We start from the raw sequence: 5,402 nt of genomic DNA on the forward strand, positions 1-5,402 counted from the left end.
TTAGCTGTTGCTAATTCAATCTCTGTCGAAGCCGAGATTGACGCTTTTTTCACGAACAGTGAACCTGGCCACGGCACTGATCCGGTTCGAAGGACCAAATGTAAAAAAATGAATTAAGTAAAAATACAAATTTTACCAGTGAATGTTACAAGACCGCGAGTGCTTGTAAAGCACTCTTACGAATCTTGAATAACACTAATTTAATTTTTAAAACTAAAAACTTAAGAACCATTAAACAAAATCTTAAAACTAACTTAGAACTAAGATAAGACCTCATGCACTCTTTTTATGCATTCAATCTTATCAATTTCATATTCCCATTTAAGGGTGGGTTTTCAAGTGCGCTAGTGATAAGAATATGACCTATTTCTAATAATATCTCATAATGTCTATGCGTTACATAAACAAGAGAATTAATGTGCATCTTAGTGCTAGCATTCTTATCATTTCTAAAGGTCATAAAGAACTAAACGATAAATATTTATTTGTAACTTAAGTGAACTAATCGAATAGTTTTTATGACCAAACACATGCACCAAAATAAGATTTTAAACTATGTTCAAATATGTTTGAACAGATATACCAAATTAAAGTGCAATCATAATGCTTTAAAATGATGCATAAATGACTGTCATAGCATGAAAACTGTCAAAGTTATTCAGAACCATATCGGAACCTCAAATTACCGCGTTTTTAAACCTTGTTGGGGTCTAATTTTTAACTTGTTCATAAATATTCGTTACTTTTTCAAATATTTTTTGATTTTCCAAATGAGTAACCTTTGATCTGTTTTTTTTTTTTTTGTCTTCTTACAATTTTGAATATTTGAACATTTTTACCTAAGTAGTCTTCGATTTTTTTTTATTTTTATTTTCAAATTTTAGTTTAAATATTTTTAAGGTTTTTCACTCAGTTGCCTTAATATTTCTATTTTTAATTAAGTGTGCCTTGCTTTTTACCCAAATTCAAATTATAATTCAAATATTTTTGATTAAGTTAGCATTGACTTTGCTTCAAATTTAAATTCCAATTCAAATATGTTTATTTTTATTTCAATCAAATTACATTTGATTTTTGGGAATTCATAAAATGCTTTGGTATACTGTTTTAAAATTTGAAAATGAAATTTGAAATGTTTTAATATTTGAAAATTTTAATCTAGTTAGCTTTTTGGTTTTTTTGTTGAAAATAATGTAGAAAAATTGTATGTAGGTAAATTGTTATTTTTGAAATTTGAAATTTGAAAATTATATGTGATTGTAGTTTAGGAAATTATTTTTTCATCACGTAAGCTATGGTTTTGGAAATTTTGATTGTTAGATAGTTTTAGGTTTGTAGGAAATTATTCATAATAGTTTTGATTGTTGAATTGTGCGGTAATAATTTTAAAAAGGAAAAGTAAAGCGAGAATATTAAATAGTTTATATTGTGAAAATTGTGTATTTTTGAGAAAATAATAAAAATGATATTCTGAAAAGACTGAAAAGTGAAAATTAAGGAAAAAGGATAATTAAAATAGACACTGTGAAAGGAATATTTTTGCAGGACATGTTCAGCCAGTGAAGTTAAACGGATATTTTAATAAACGGATAAGGATTATTTTAATAGACATGTGGATAATTAGTGAAAAAAAACAAAAAGGAATATGAGTGAACTTTGTAAGGAAAAGGAATACATGTCAATATATTTGAATGAGAACATATTTAATTGAAAATTTGAATATATCAAAACCTAACAACATAAATGTGAATATAAAATGTTTGAATTTTACAAATGAAAACTAACGTTTAGAATGAAATGAAAATGGCGGAAAAATAAAACTTATTTGAAAATGAAAATTCTTCAAAGTTTAAGAATTATTTAAAATGAAACAAAAGAACAGTGATAAAAATTGCATGCATTATTCCTATTTATGTGCATATAAATCAAAATTTATTTCAATGTAATTAAACATACTAATTTGAGTATAATCGCATGATTTAATGAAAATTTATCAATATTGCTAAAATAAATAAATACGTGAAGGAAAATAAACCAACAAATAAAAGAGTAAACTAAGAGGTGTGTCTTGTTTCTGTGAATTTGGATCTGTGCCGTGAATGTGAATTGAGAATCTTAAATCATATTTTTTTTATAATTTTTGTTAATATTCCTTAAAATTTTTAAATATTTTTTTTTTCATATTGTTTTGTTTTCGTAAACGTTTGTGTATAATTTATGTTAAATTTCTTTAATTTAAAATCTTAAATGTTTATTTAAAATTAATGTTAATTTTTAATTAAATATTTTGGAAAATGTCGAATATTGTAATCATAATGCTTTAAAATGATGCCTAAAAGACTGTCATAGTGTGAAAACTGTCTATGTTATTTGCAGCCGTTTGGGAACCTTAAATTACCGCGTTTTTAAAGCTGTGAAAATAATTCTACCGATATATCCAATTAGCCATTTTCTAAAAATATATTATGCAACAAATTATATACCAAATCAAATGGCAACTATAATGCAATAAAAAGATATATAAACGACTGCTATAACATGAAAACTATAAATAATATTTGCAACCATATCGAAGTCTTAAATTACCGCATTTCTAAACCTGTACCAATAAATATACCGATCTATCCAATTTTTGTAAAAATTCATTATGCCACAAATTGTACACCAAAGCAAAGTGCAATCATAATGCTTTAAAATGATGGATAAATGACTGTTACAGCATGAAAACTGTCAATGTTATTCACAACCATATCGGAACCTCAAATTACCGCGTTTTTAAACATAGAACAATAATTCTACCGATCCATGAAATTGACAATTTTTTAGACGAAAAGATTATGCCACAAATGATATACCAAATTAAAGTGCAATCATAATGCTTTAAAATGATGCATAAATGACTGTCATAGCATGAAAACTTTCAAAGCTATTCACAACCATATCGAAACCTCAAATTACCGCCTTTTTAAACCTGGGAAAATAATTCTATCGATTTATCCAATTGGCCATTTTCTAAAAATACATTATGCAATAAATTATATACCAAAACAAATGGCAATTTTAATGCTTTAAAATGGTGCATAAACGACTGTCGTACCACGAAAACTGCAAAGTTAATTGCAGCCATATCGGAACCTCAGATTACTGCATTTGATATATAGAACAATAATTCTACCGATCTATCAAATTGACCAATTTGTAAAAACACACATTATGCTACAAATGATATACCATATTAAAGTGCAATGCTAATGCTTTAAAATGATGGATAAATGACTGTCATATCATGAAAACTGTCAATGTTATTTGCAACCACATCGGAACCTCAAATTACCGCGTTTTAAACAAAGAACAATAATTCTAGCGATCCATCAAATTGACAATTTTTTAAACGAAAAGATTATGCCACAAATGATATAACAAATTAGAGTGCAATCATAATGCTTTAAAATGATGCATAAATAACTGTCATAGCACGAAAACTTTCAAAGTTAGTCGCAACCATATCGGAACCTCAAATTACTGCCTTTTTAAACCTGGGAAAATAATTCTATCGATTTATTCAATTGGCCATTTTCTAAAAATACATTATGCAATAAATTATATACCAAAACAAATGGCAATTTTAATGCTTTAAAATGGTGCATAAACGACTGTCGTAGCACGAAAACTGCCAAAATTAATTGCAACCATATCTTAACCTCAGATTACAGCGTTTATTAAACATAGAACAATAATTCTACCGATCTATCAAATTGACCAATTTGTAAAAACACACATTATGCTACAAATGATATACCATATTAAAGTGCCATCATAATGCTTTAATATGATGCCTAAATGACTGTCATAGCGTGAAAACTGTCTATGTTATTTGCAGCCGTTTTAGAACCTTAAATTACCGCGTTTTTAAAGCTGTGAAAATAATTCTACCGATCTATCCAATTAGCCATTTTCTAAAAATATATTATAAAAATATATTTGCAGCCATATCAGAACCTCAAATCACAGCGTTTTTAAACATAGAAAAACAATTCTACTGATCCTTCAAATTGACCATATATTAGACGAACACATTATGCCACAAATGATATACCAAATTAAAGTGCAATCATAATGCTTTAAAATGATGCATAAATGACTGTCATAGTATGAAAACTTTCAAAGTTATTCACAACCATATCGGAACCTCAAATTACCGCGTTTTTAAACATAGAACAATAATTCTTCCTATCCATCAACGCAATACCGCATTTATAAACCTATACCAATAAATATACCGATCTATCCTATTTTTGTAAAAACTCATTATGCCACAAATTATACACCAAAACAAAGTGCAATCATAATGCTTTGAAATGATGGACAAATGACTGTTATAGCATGAAAACTGTCAATGTTATTAACAACCATATCGAAACCTCAAATTACCGCGTTTTTAAACATAGAACAATAATTCTAACGATCCATCAAATTGACAATTTTTTAGACGAAAAGATTATGCCACAAATGATATACCAAATAAAAGTTCAATCATAATGCTCTAAAATGATGCATAAATGACTGTCATAGCATGAAAACTTTCAAAGTTATTCACAACCATATCGGAACCTCAAATTACCGCCTTTTTAAACCTGGGAAAATAATTCTACCATTTTCTAAAAATATATTATGCAGTATATTATATACCAAAACAAATGGCAACTATAATGCAATAAAAAAATATATAAACGACTGCAATAACATGAAAACTATAAAAGATATGTGCAACCATATCGGAGCCTTAAATTACCGCATTTCTAAACCTGTACCAATAAATATACCGATCTATCCTATTTTTGTAAAAACTCATTATGCCACAAATTATACACCAAAACAAAGTGCAATCATAATACTTTAAAATGATGGATAAATGACTGTTATAGCATGAAAACTGTCAATGTTATTCACAACCATATCGGAACCTCAAATTACCTTGTTTTTAAACATAGAAAAATAATTCTACCGATCCATCAAATTCACAATTTTTTAGACGAAAAGATTATGCCACAAATGATATACCAAATTAAAGTGCAATCATAATGCTTTAAAATGATGCATAAACGAAATGATATATCAAATTAAAGTGCAATCATAATGCTTTAAAATGATGCGTAAATAACTGTCATAGCATGAAAACTTTCAAAGTTATTCACTACCATATCCGAACCTCAAATTACAGCCTTTTTAAACCTGGGAAAATAATTCTATCGATTTATTCAATTGGCCATTTTCTAAAAATACATTATGCAATAAATTATATACCAAAACAAATGGCAATTTTAATGCTTTAAAATGGTGCATAAACGACTGTCCTAGCACGAAAACTGTCAAAGTTAATTCCAACCATATCTTATCCTCAG

Source organism: Lucilia cuprina, chromosome 2 (assembly GCF_022045245.1).
Source record: "Lucilia cuprina isolate Lc7/37 chromosome 2, ASM2204524v1, whole genome shotgun sequence".
In the NCBI taxonomy this organism is placed as follows: domain Eukaryota; kingdom Metazoa; phylum Arthropoda; class Insecta; order Diptera; family Calliphoridae; genus Lucilia; species Lucilia cuprina.